Source organism: Natrix helvetica (assembly GCF_964273705.1).
Source record: "Natrix helvetica genome assembly, chromosome: 4".
NCBI classification, from domain to species: Eukaryota; Metazoa; Chordata; class Lepidosauria; order Squamata; family Natricidae; genus Natrix; species Natrix helvetica.
In genome coordinates this window covers 21,850,803-21,864,818 of record NC_138550.1, presented here as the reverse complement: position 1 = coordinate 21,864,818, position 14,016 = coordinate 21,850,803, and the positions used below count along the sequence as shown (strand labels likewise).

The 14,016-nt window shown below is 39.4% G+C and overlaps 1 protein-coding gene across 4 annotated transcripts in view; it reads right to left on the bottom strand.

Annotated features, from left to right (window-relative positions):
* The window catches only part of TNFRSF19 (TNF receptor superfamily member 19), a 54,797-nt gene extending 42,112 nt beyond the window's left edge, over nt 1–12,685 (bottom strand). Inside the window, exons 1-2 of one of the 4 annotated variants that reach the window (XM_081952027.1) lie at nt 12,578–12,685; nt 11,837–12,098 (exon numbers count right to left, since the gene is read on the bottom strand). The gene's annotated coding sequence lies outside the window, so the exon portion shown is untranslated. Of the gene's footprint in view, nt 1–11,397; nt 11,418–11,836; nt 12,345–12,577 lie in introns of those variants that run through there. The other 3 variants (XM_081952030.1, XM_081952026.1, XM_081952029.1) reach the window with 3 other exon arrangements.
* Nucleotides 12,686–14,016: the final 1,331 nt, after the last annotated feature.

Below are 14,016 nucleotides of genomic sequence, written 5' to 3'. Positions count from 1 at the left end.
CCGAGCCAGGGCTGGGGAATTCTGGGAGTTGAAGTCCAGATATCTTCAAGTTGACAAGGTTGAGAAACACTGGTTTAAACCCGATACTTTAAAATATATATATATATTACATTTTGTACCATCCTCGTGATTTACTTATGCATAAAAGTACTTTCCTCCAGCAAAAGCAATAATAACTGGGTGTGAGACAATGAAGTTACTACTGAGCTGATCATTGCAACATTAACCATGCGTTTTTTTAAAAAAGGCATGCTTAATACCATCACTTCAGTTTCAGGGAAAAGCAACAGCTCAGCAGAGGTACTGGAAAGGAATGAACATTCCCAGACTTTTCCTTTCTACACTGCTAGAGTAATCCATAACTGAAAGCTATTGGGGACCATCATGTTTAGTGTTATCAGTGAGGCCCCTGCAGAATGATGAGACAACATCTAAGAAGGCTGACATTAAATTTAACAAATTTAAATGGCTAAAATCTCAACATGATGACAAAGTTGAAGAGATGTTTGGAGTTATCTCCTCAAATGCAGAGTGTGAAATGAAAATCAAGTGCATACAAAAGTTGGTGAGATTATGCAATATCTACTTTGTCAATTACATTTTATGGGTGTTATATAGACTAACTTTGCATTTACAGCGGTAAATTACAATATCTTTCCTCCTGAGTCACAGGTTAGGCAATTTACTGGTTGATCACAATGGGACATCGCTCAATAGTTCTCTCCCTCTGGGAGGCCATGCACTGGCCCCAATAAACCTAGTCCCCTCCACCATATTGCTTATTGGCAATTATGCCCTTTCTAAGAATTTGCTCTATTCTTACTGTTGTTGTCTGCAAAGAACAATTGGCAAAGCCTTTTGTCAGGCCTCTGTCTCTGAGTGGCATTCTAGAGTGAGTGTAATTCACTAGGTTGAATCTACCCAGCAAAATGCGAGTGTGCAACTTAGCGGACAATGTGATTGCTTAATGGGTGATCCACCTTCTCTGTTTCACAGTTCAAAGAGGACTGTTAAGCAGATGGGCTTAGAGGTTGCTTCCTGTTTCTGTCTGTGTACAGTTTCCCATGGCACTCTGAGAAAGGGGGGGGGGGGAGATTAGTAGCTGTTGCCAATCCCTCCATTGAATACACTTCTTTCCCAATCAACAGAGTTTGTGGGAGGACAAGTTATTGAGGGACAGGCCCAGGATATTCCCAAATCATAGCAGAAGGAAGAAGTTGCTATGTTCCATTTCTTCTTTCATCATCTCATTATTTACAGTCTACTTAATCATCAGATGCTTTCTTCAGATCAAATGCTTTCTTTTGAAAGCATGTTTATTGAGCATTCAAAAAATTCTCTTGACAATTTAACATACAGGTATTCTCCCAGTGGCATTCTTTACAATTTTAGCAAGATTTCTTTTAATATTATTATTTTAATCATTCTCATTCTCTCTCTCTCTTTCTCTCCCTCCCTCCCCCCTCACATACATCAAAACAATTTAGCATTGTGGTACATTGTTGTAGCATGTTTCAATTATCCCAGTTAAACCTATACTTCTGGCATTTTCCGGAGGTTTTCTCATCCAAGTATTCACCATTTCTGACTATTCCTAGCCTTTGAGCCAGGCAACATAGGTAGATATTGCTGTTACATTTGCGTCCAGTGATGTTTTTTAAAAGCTTGTAATTTATGACTATCAAAGATGTGAACTGGAACATACTAATTGTGTAATAGCCAAGATGAAAAATACTTTTTCTTCCTATAATAGGTTGCTGACATGAATGCTTGAGTGTGAAAGGGAAAAAAAACTTATGTAAAATGACTTTGAGCTCAGGGCAATTCTGAAAACAATACTTGGACTGAACAACTGCCTTGGAGTCACTGTCCTCCTTAATTCTAACTATTTGTGTTTCATTCTGAGCATCTTGTACAAAATAGTGATTCTACTCAAGAATAAGAGGTCATAAGTTCTTCAAAAATAAAAAGACATTGTTGTGTTAGTTGTGAAGTCGTGTCCGACCTATCGCAACCACATGGACAACGTTCCTCCAGGCCTTCCTGTCCTCTACCATCCTCTGGAGTCCATTTAAGCTCACGCCTACTGCTTTGGTGACTCCATCCAGCCACCTCATTCTCTGTCATCCCCTTCTTCTTTTGCCTTCAATCTTTCCCAGCATTAGGCTCTTCTTCAGTGAATCCTTCCTTCTCATTAGGTGGCCAAAGTATTTGAGTTTCATCTTCAGGATTTGGCCTTCTAAACAGCAGTCAGGGTTGATCTCCTCTAGGACTGACCGGTTTGATCGCCTTGCAGTCCAAGGGACTCGCAGGAGTCTTCTCCAGACAGTTATAATTTTGTAGACAGCATTAAGCAAAGATGTGCATCAATCTAGAAAATGCCAATGATGCAGCCTAATTACACTGAGTTATTTCCGATAAATAATCCCCTTTTCCAAGAATTGTTCATGGGTTACTATTATGATGCAGCATATATAGAAAATAGCCACCATGAGAGCTGCTAAAGAATTTGCTTTTACAGGTAGCTCTTGATTTACATCCCTTCATTTAGTGGCCATTTGAAGTTATAACACATTGAAAATAATGACTTACAGCCAATGTGCTCAACAATGGTTTTTTGACATGAGTAGCAGCATTTATCCTGAAGTTTAGAAACCAAGGGGTTTTATTTTGGAGAATCAAACCAGATGTTCTTAATAGACTTCCTAGCATTACATAACTGATGATATCCCATTATATTTTGGAAGAATATCATATAATGACCACTTTTATATATTCTCTTTTATCCTTCGACTTATTCATTAATGTCAATCACTGGTTAAAAAATAAAATCTTATCTATTTGGGAAGTTAACTGAAGCAGCCCTTACGATATAACAGAAATATCTACCCTAACTTGATAACTGGAGCGGATCTGCACAGATATTGGCAACAGATGCTTATATAGTACAAGAGCAACATTAACTTTCTATACTAGTATTCTCCCAAATATATTATGGTATTAAATTGGATGGTCTCTTTGTAGAAAGAAATTGATGATTGCTTAACTCTAAGCAATATGTTTCCATGCATCTCTTGCTGAAAGCTTTGTGCTGGAATGATTTACTAACTGAGTGAGTGAGTGAATGGATGTTTATATAGTAGAAGACTAAAGCAGCTTAACAGAAGTATTACTAAATTCTAAATGACTCAAGACTCCTTTAAACTTTAAAGCATTGCGCTATTTTGAATGGCAGAAGGTTGCAGTTTTAAATTAATTTGTTATAAACATTGTAGCAACAGAGAATAAAGCTATACAGATAGTCCTCGAGTTACAACAGTTCATTTAGTGATGGTTCAAAGTTATAACGGCACTGAAAAAAGGGACTTAGGACCGTTTCTCACACTTATGACTGTTGCGGCATCAAAATGCGATCAGAATTTGGATGCTTGGCAACTGGTTCATATTTATGACAGTTGCAGTGTCCAGGGGATCGTGCGATCAGCTTTGGTGGCCTTCTGACAGGCAAAGTCAACGAGGAAGTCAAATTCACTTAGCAATGTTGCTAACTTAACAACTGCAATGATTTGCTTAACAACTCTGGTAAGAAAGGTTGTAAAATGGGGCAAAACTCACTTAACAAATGCTTTACTTAGCCACAGAAATTTTGGGCTCAATTGTGGTCGTAGGTTGAGGACCATCTGTAGTCTCACACTGTCGAAGAATATCTCACTTCCCATCTTAGTGCTATGAACTTTCAACAGCTCCCCCTTTGCAAGCTGATGCTCATCATAGGCCAATGCAGGGATGAAATGCTCTGAAGTCTGCTACTGGTTTGCTTTGCATGTGCATGCGTGCCGAACACACACTTTGCATGCATGCGCACTGCAGGCGCTAAGAAGCGTTTTGTGAATCTGAAAAGATAAGTAGAACAGCGAGGGGGGGGGAACAGCTGTGCCGCACAATTTAGATTCGCTAGAAAGCAGGATTTCCTGCTTTCTAGTGAATATAAATCACATGGCACAGCTGATTATGGCACAGCTGACTACCGGTTCGCCCATACCTGTAGCATTTTTTTTTTATTATCGGTAGCATTTCACCCTTGGGCCAATGTCTGGAGAAGAGCCAGGTTTTTATGGGCATCTGGAAAGTTAAAAAGATGTTATTGCTTATTGCCATTCTGTCTCCATATTTTGTTCTACTGAAATATGTAAATGCTATATTGTGTCTTCTTTCCCAAGTGCTCACAGTGATACTGGCATAATCTTCAATCCCATGAAGCAAGCCAGAAATAAATAGGTCATTGAGAGTGGGCAGTATGGTTTTATCACAACATTAATTTCATTGGCTTCCAGTCTGTTTTCAGAAGGCTGCTTGTGACTGGTGATTTCAGACCACTATTGTGATGGATTAGACTGCTGCATTTGGATCCTACAGCCTTCTTCTGAGGCTTTCCTCTATGGCAGGAGTGTCAAACTCAAGGCCTGTGGGCCAGGTCCAACCCACAGGGTGCTTAGATCTGGGCCCCAGGGCTGCCCTAGAAACAGCGAAGGACTAGCCCACAGGGCTTCTGCTAGTGAAAACAGAGCTCGGGAGGGCTGTGGAAGGCCCTCCTGAGCTCTGTTTTCGCTGGCAGAGGGTTGCCAGAGGCTGCCACAGCCGAAAACAGAACTCAGGATTTCATTTTCTTTGGCAGAGTGCTCGGGCCACTACAGGCATCCCTGACATGAGTGAGGTCAAGCTGGCCACCCCCACCCTGGTCACCCCACCCCCACCCCGAGGTCAAACACAATCCTGATGCGGCCCTCAATGAAATCAAGTTTGACACCTCTGGAACCCTGATCAGTGAATTCTGCATATGTATTCGAGAAATATTTTTTCACAGGTGGTACCTTAACCATAAAAATCCCATGCATCAGTGGAAAGAATTCGTTTTGTCTCAGCTATAGTTTTTACGCTGTGTTAAAGTTTTAAAGATGCACAGCATATACTTTAATTGTATATAGTATCTTAGTTGTAAGCTAGTATATATCCATAAAGAAGCATATACCTATATTATCACTATCATCTTGATTATATTTTTATCCTCCCTTTTTATTTTTTATTTGTTAAATTTCTTTGCCGCCTATCTCGCCATGTGACTTCTCCAGACCGCTTATTTTAAATATATAACTCAAGGTGGCGAACATACCTAATACTCCCACCTCCTATTTCCCCACAATAACCCTGTGACGAAGACTGACGTAGAGAGAATCATCCAGTCAACTTTCATGCCGAAGGAAAACATAGAACTCACTGTGTCCTGGTTTCTAAGCCAGGATCTTCAGCACTACATCAAATGGCTTCTACTTTTATGTGAAAAAATAATTCAGTAAGTCTTGGTCTAGTACAGGTCATTTAATGACCATTTGAAGTTACAACAGCATTGAAAAAAGTGACTTATGACCATTTTTCACACGTATGACCATTGCAGCATTCCCATGGTCATGTGAGTTACGTTTGAATGCTTGACAACGAGTTGACATTTGTGGTGGTCGCAGTGTCACATGATGGGGTCATGTGATCATCGTTTGTGAACTTCTGAAAAGGAAAGTCAATGGGTCACCCAGATTCAATTAACAACCTTGTTACTAGTTGAACAACTGCAAAGTTGTAAAATGGGACAAATTGCCCTTAACAAATTTCTCACTTAGAAACATAAATTCTGAGCTCAATTGTGGTCGTAAGTCGAGGACTACTTGCACTCTGTACACCACAAAGAGGCTTTGTTTTAAGCCATTTTAAGCATATCACAATTCCTCCGTGCCAAGTTTGAGCAATCTTGACACCTCTTCCTGTAAATTGTCCAAGCTTCCATATTAGTTTTAGGAACAGTAACAAAGATTTTATCTTTCCTTCTGTAAGAATGTTGTTGCAGGCAACATTTTGGCACACTATTAAAATCATTAGACAATAAGCATAGACTAAAGACCTAAATTATCAGCGCTGTATTTCCAGTAGCAGAAATGTACTGGGCTGTTTCATGTTAAAAGTTACTGTGGGACTTTGAAGTAATATTCATTAGACGAATCAACAAAGGTATTACTTGATTAATGATGATAGGGTAATTTTAAGAGATAAAGGCAACTTTTGGTGGGCCTGCTGCAAACCCATTATTTTTATGGTCATCAGGTTTTGCTGTGTTGAAACATGCATTAAAGATAAGCTTTTCATGTATAGCAATAACTAACGGAAAGTATTAGCTGTAATCCTAGACTAACCTTCAAGTGCCCTTGAATCAGGGACGTGCGGTCAGGGGAGGCAGGGGAGGCAAAGCCTCACCGCTCTCATCATGAAAATAAAGGAAAAGGGAAAAGGCGCTGAGGAGCCTTCTGCACACGTGGTCCCATTCCCCGCCTTCCTGAGTCAACATAAAGGGGACCGCGGAGTGCGAGCCGCAGTCCCCTTCATGTTGACTCAGGAAGGCGGGGAATGGGACCACGTGTGCAGGAGGCTGAAGCTGCCTCAGCCTCCTGCACACGTGGTCCCATTCCCCTCCTTCCTGACTCCTGAGTCAACATGAAGGGGACCGCGGCTCGCGCTGATGATGTCACCAGCCTCGCCAGCCATAAACCTCACCGCACGTCACTGCCTTGAATGCAGTAAAAATTACTTTTGAGCAGATATGTACAATATAGGATTGTCTTACAAGTGACTGACAAGTTACATTTCTTATATTAGCAATACAAATAACATAATCCCATAAAGAGAACAACAGAAACAGAAAACTTGGTTGGTGATGGGACAATGGGAGAAAGTATATATGATTCATTTATTGCAGGGGTGTCAAACTCGATTTCATATCATGACAACAGGGTTGTGATCTCGGGGGGGGCCTGGGGTGTGTGTGGCCAGGATGGGTGTGGCCAGCTTGACGTCATTTGTGTCAGGGGTTCCTGTGGCGGGCTGAGCGCTCTGCCAGGGAAACGGGGTCCCAAGCTGGGTTTCCGGCTGCAGCGGCCACCTGCAACCCTCTGCCAGCGAAATGGAGCTCCATTTTTGCTGTTAACAGTACTGCGGGCCGGTCCCTCACTGTTTCTAGGGCGGCCCCTACAGCAGGGGTGAAATCCTCCCGGTTCGGGCCGGTTCAGCTGAACCAGTAGGGATGATTGTCCTTGGTTCTGTGAACCAGTAGTAAAAAAAAAAAAGCTTCTGAGGATCACGTGGCTCAGCTGTGAGCCGGGCGATCCTCGGAAGCTTCCCCCCCCCACTTTTTAAAGCATTTTTTTCCTTCCTATTCGCCTGAACCAGCAGGAAAAAAATGCTTTAAAAAGTGAAAAAAAGTTGGTCACGCCCACCCAATCACATGAAACCTCCCCCAAGCCACGCCCACGGAACCAGTGGGAATTTTTTTTTAGATTTCACCACTTCCCCACAGGCCAGATCTAAATTTGACCCCCCTGATTTAATGTATTACATTTATATCTTACTTTTCAGTCATGAAAGTTTTATCCCTATAAGGGGTATGGAGATAAAGAATGCCCTATGCTTTCAGTTAGCTTTGTGATATGATATGTGGTTCCCCAAACGTAGTCCCCCCCTTCTGATTACAGTATATTTAGATAACAACTAATATTATTGAATTAAGAAAATAATAAAAGGATTAAAATATAGCATGTATATGCTTGGACTTAACAGTAGTTTTCTTTGTTATTTGCCCAAGGCAAATGATTTACATTACTTTATAGTAGTTTCTTTGAAGTAGGAATTAATTGGACGGAATATTAATTACAGTTGAGCTTAGGCATAGCAAGTCCATGCCTGATTTCTAATATCCTCAGAAATGCTATCTAAATTCATAGGAAAATGAACCCTTCTCCACTGATATGACTAGTGATTCTTTTTGTTCCATCAACTAAAAAGTAAACTTTTACATACAGCCCAGATATACTACATCTATTGAAGAGTTTGTGTAATTGCAATTACAGCTATTGATGCAACTGCCGCTCTCTTAACCGAGTTATAAATGCTATAGATTTGCAAAAAAATCAATAACTGGATTATTTACCTCTACAGCACCATTGATGCGTTCACTGTTATCCTGTCTCTCGTCTCGGTTCCATCCACCCATGACTTTCCTGGTCTCTCTCTTCCTTTCAGTCCATTCTATCTTATTTATATATTTGTTTTCTGACTCAGGTCTCATTCATTCTCTTTATAAAACCAAATCATTTCAATGTACTTTTTTTCTCACGATCACTAACTTTTGTATTTCAGCCACTTTCATACATCACCCATTCATCCTTGCCCCTTTTCCTTCTTCTTTTATTATATATATATATAATAAAAGAAGAAGGAAAAGGGGCAAGGATGAATGGAATGGATATATATATATATCACCCCTTTCCCTTTGCATTCCACATAATTTTATGTTTCTCCTGATATATACTCAGCTCTCACTTTGACTTTGTAAATATTGGAATCATCAAGCCGGACTGATTTTTAATGTTAAAAGGAGAAATATATATATATGCCAAGACCTGCGTGTATGTGTGTATAGATATAGATATAGATATAGATATAGATATAGATATAGATATAGATGTATGTATGTATGTATGTATGTATGTATGTATGCATGCATGCATGCATGCAGGTCTTGGCGTATTCAGGTCTTTTCCCATGTAAGGTTGAGAGTATCTTGGCGATGTTTCAATGAGGTCCCACTCGACATTTTAAGGCTAGTGCCTTCGGCTTCGTGCTTGTGCGAGCAAAGCGTGATCGGAGCTGCCGTCTTTCTATAAGTATTGGTGGGGTGTGTGTGGCTTTGTTGCTGTAGGCGGATTGGTTGGCTGTGTTGTAATGTTTTGATTAGTTGATGGAGTTGATGTTTGCAGATTAGTCGGCTGTTTTGTAACATCCTGTGTGGCTGAGGTACTGGCTGTGTGCCTATTGTTCTTTTGTGTTGTAACGACCTTGGTAATAGGCTGTGTGATGACATCCTGAACTCTATTGTAGTGATATCCTGAGTCTTGTGCCCAGTTGCAGCTCCGATCACGCTTTGCTCGCACAAGCATGAAGCCGAAGGCACCAGCCTGAAGATGGGAGTGGGACCTTGTTGAAACGTCGCCAAGATACTCTCAATCTTACAGGGGAAAAGACCCGAATACGCTAAGACCTGCATACCTGTACCCATGAAAATCTACGAAAACAAATACACACAGACAAACGCACACATACAAACACACACACACACACATCAACATAATGCAATAATATACTGTATTGCTAATTGTAGCCAAAGGCAGGAAAAGCTGATTTAATAAATAGATAAGTGGACTGAACTTGAATTAGTACAGCAAATCTAGTTTAGATGAAAGTTGATAATTCAGAGCAAATCCAATTAGACACAATGCCTATATCTTTACATTATGGCAATTAAAAAGAATATGGTTTTAGTGGAATTTTAATTCTTTCCCTAGGGACTAAACAAACCAAAGAAGCTACTACAACATGTGTAACTGATTGTACTTTTTAAATGATCCTAAATTATCAGCATAAGAGTGGCTCCAGATTTTGTTGAAAGAGAACATAAATTAGAGCCACTCCTTGTGCTGATCATTTGTCTAGGATGAGGTGGATATGGTTACAAGCATAAAGATATGCTTGAGTTTTAAGAGTGAGGCATATGGTATGGATTTAAGTGTTAAATAAAAAGAAAAATATTTATTTTTAATGATTTTTTTAATTTTATCTTGGGACTTTCCCACAAATGTTAAAGAGTTTACTATATCCAATGAATTTATTATACTATTGATCTGCTAGTGTGTTCATGTACTCCTAGAACCAGTAAGAAGCCCTTTGGTTTTTGTGTTTTCTTATTAAGAAAACAACAAATGTTCTTCAGAGTATTTGCTTACTACTATGAGTCAGAGGTCTCATAGTTGATGGCTATGGATCTCACAAAATATGATGATGATGATCTCACATTGAGAGGCTGGCTTTTGGAACATAAACTCTGAGACCATTTAACAGATGTTCATCACTAAAAACCTGTTAAGATCAGTTAATCCCCAGTTAACATGTTCTGAGTATTAGCTGCTTACACAAATCTTGTTTTGATTTGGTTTTTAACAGATTACAATTTCAGTGTTTGGCCACATTGTTAAAAACTGGGATTTGTTTAAAAGGTTTTTTTAATCTCCTTTTTTAAAAACAATGTTAGTTTATTTTTATGTAGAGTTCTAAAGAATCTAATTAGGAAACACACAAAAAGTCTATATTACATTTTGCACAGTTTAGTCGATTTTTGAAAAGGGGGACTTAACTTCTAAGTAAATGTGCACAGAATTGTTGTGATCATAAAATGAATGAACATGAATGTATGTATGTATGTATGTATGTATGTATGTATGTATGTATGTATGTATGTATGTATATATTTGTGTTATGTATTTGTGTTACAACCCCTGGTATGCCTAAATATGGGAGGAAGGTCACTACTCCCTCTTTCTCTTTATTTATCAGTACAAATACAACACACACACACACACACACACACACACACACACACACACACACACATATATATAATTAAAATAACCATTACTGTATATGTACTTCACCCTAGATACTTTCCTAGCTTCTTATGTTCAGAGAAATACTATTGTGCACTCAAGATTGCACGTGTATGAGTTTAGCATCTGCAACACCTCAAAATACAAGTAGCAATTCTGTCCGTTAGCATTTCTGACTCAGGAACACACATATTTGGACAATAGCCAGAGGTAGTAGAGATTACTATCCTAAACATATTAACTAGTGAATCAATGAATCAACCCCAGCAGAATTCATGATATATACACTTCGTGATATATACGCTTAGCATTGCAGTGATGGAGTAATGAGCAGTCTATTTTCTGGTGTAGTTTCCACGCTAGTTCATTGCCTTCACCGGGGCAAGCAATTCAATTGTAAACACATTTCAAATGATTCCTAGTTTGTATGTAACTAGCAGTGGGTTGCAAGTTACAGACCATGATTCTCAAGTCTTTAAATCCAAATATCATTTATTTTGAAAAGGTGGCACAATGTAGCATTTAAATGGGGGCAGCTTTTGTACTTATTAAGTAAATCTGACCAACTCTTAAAGCCACACATTTCTGATTGTTATTTTTTAAACAAAGGCTTCTGATTGTAATGAGTACTAAAAATGCTGCAGTTATTATTCTTTTTCTGAGAACAATTCTTTTTTATTCTAATATTATCCCACGTAGAGTCTCTAAACCAGAATGCTTCCCAGAATATTTCCTAGGAATGCGGTAGATTTAAATAACCTAAAGTTTCCCTTTCAAATCACCAGCAAAATAAACAAACCCCAAACCAGATAGCGTTCAATGGGTGACACATTTTAAATGTAATAATAATATAATGCTATACCTGATTATCCGGATGCCCATCCAAAAGCCATGCTTCCTGTAACTGAACTTTACTCTGCCAAAGCTTCTCTATTAAACACCTTCATCTTTTCTCATTTTTTAAAAACCTATGTCAGAACAAGCCCAGGCAAACTTTAAATCCAGGAAAATAAAATTAAACACACACATCAAAGGCAGACAAGCAGTGAGACCAAATGCCTGTAATCTGAGCAGTGATCTGTTGCCGTACATCAAAGGCTGTGCTTTGGAGGAGAGAAAGAGGGGGGGGCAGGAGGGAGAGGGAGGGAGAGAGAGAGAAAGAGAGAAAGAGAAGAGAGAGAGGGAAAGGGAGAAGGGGGGGGGGAGAGAGATTGCTTTCTTCTTTAGCAGCTAATAATATTGTGGCTTCTTCTTTTTCTTACATACATTTAATAAAAACTTATCAGTGTAGGTTAACTTACCCTCCTTCCTTTTTCCTTTGAAAGGGATAAAAAAAATATCCGTCTTTCTTGGATTTGAATAGCTGGGTCTCTAACCGATCTTTTCTTTTTTCTTTTCCTTTCCTTTCCTTTTTTTTATGTTCTCAAGCTGTGCTCCTCACAGATTGTGTGTTGGAAGTTTTCCCCAGTGCCAGCGGGTTCCGCTTAATGCCTTTCATCTTGCTGAACTGATCCCATGACATCATTCAATGCTGTGGGACTGGTTAGAGAACTATAATGCAGCCTGTGGGGAAACACAGCTGAACTGCAGCAAGAGTCGGTGTGGTTTTTAATTGAGTTAGCTGTTGTAAACAGGGCAAGAAAGAAACTTTAAACTGCTGTTTTGGAATTTTCATATGAATTTGCAAAAGGCTTGGTCCATTTCAAATGCCCTCGTAGGATGGAGCGGTCTGTTCACGTTCAAGTAAGGGCATTAGCTGGCGTGCTGTATGACTTCCATACAGATTTCCCACCCAGGACCCAAAGGATAAACTTGTCAGAGATTTGCAACAGCTGCCAAAAGAATACTACTGCAACCAGCAAAAGATTTTTTTTTTTAAAAAAAAGACGAAACACGTATATACAGTAAATTCCCACCTTTAACTCCAGATATTCGTAAGACTTTTATAACCATCTTTTTAAAGCTTCAGACAGTTATGCTTCTTTAGATTTGGTTGGAGGATTTTGTTCAGAATAAGTCGTGCAACCAAATTTTACGCATACCTTGATCCGAGTGCCCTTCCTTGATCCGAGTGCCCTTCCTTGATTTGTGGCAAGGAAACCTGATCTGGCTACTGGGTTATTTTCCCTCCTTCAAGCTTTATTGCGTTGGGGAAGTGCTCTGGAGTGTTTGTCTGTGCACTTCTGCCAAGTGTGGTTTGGAATGGAATGTTTGCTTTGGTGATGCCCAAATGGCCTCTGCACAAGGGGCAGCCTCTGGATATGAAAGTACTAATTTTGGCCATAGAGTAATAAGCACAGGGACAGGAAGCATGTGATATCTTTGTCTGTAGCCGTTCTAAGCCCCACCTTCTCAAGAATAATTTTTTAAAAAGTCAATTCTTCCTTCTTGGAGAAGGAAATCACATGAGCCACAAATCTCTGTACATTGAAGTGTGAGGATCTGTCCTTCTTAAGATGATACCCTAGTTTTCAATTATAGGTTGAACGTTATTTATGATTCTGTCGGTCTGCTAGATTTATTTATTTTTATTTATTTACTAGCCGATAACCCGGCATTGACCGGGTATTTATTTATAGGGGGAAAATGTCCGGACCAAATGTAATTTCTAATGTTGGATTTTCTCCCTTACCAGAAGGAGCCCCATTGTGGAGTACTGTGAAGCTGTTACCATGGCAACTTCACTGCGCTGCACAGTAGAAGCCATTTTACGGCAGTACAGTAGAAGCCATTTTAAGGCACAACAGGCTTTATCTTAACAGAACACACACCCCAAGGGGTTTTAGGAGTGTCTTACCCCCACAGTATTTGTTTCCAGAGAACAAGTTATCTGTGTACCAAGTTTGGTTGAAATTGCTCAAGGCATTCCAGAGTTATGCTGGGACATACACACACGCACGCATACACACACACAGCCATAGATAGATAGATAGATGATAGATAGATAGATAGATAGATAGATAGATAGATAGATAGATGATAGATGATAGATAGATAGATAGATAGATAGATAGATAGATAGATAGATAGATAGATAGATAGATAGATAGATTGATTGATTGATTAAACAATTTTTTGTGGCCACTCAACTCACACATCGTGATTTTGGGCATCTTACAACATTAAACGTCAATGTGGAGGCCAATCTTATCTTCCAGGGGATGGTATTTTGAAGGGAGGAAGCCATCACAGAAAGGCCTTTTCTTTAGTCCAACTAGGTGTACTTTCTGAGTAGGTGGAACTTGCAACATATCTTTTTTTTCTGCTCTGGTGGGCTGGGTAGATGCAACTGGGGAGAGGCGGTCCTTCAAATAGTTTAGATTTTGGATCAAATAATTTAGATTAGGAACAGTAAATGTTGATTCAGTCTCACCACAAAGTCTACAGGAAGAGATAGAAAAGGCCACATGCTATATGTAAAATAGATTATCATTAGAAACAGATTAGGAAATACTATGATATAATATGAACTCTGGTACAT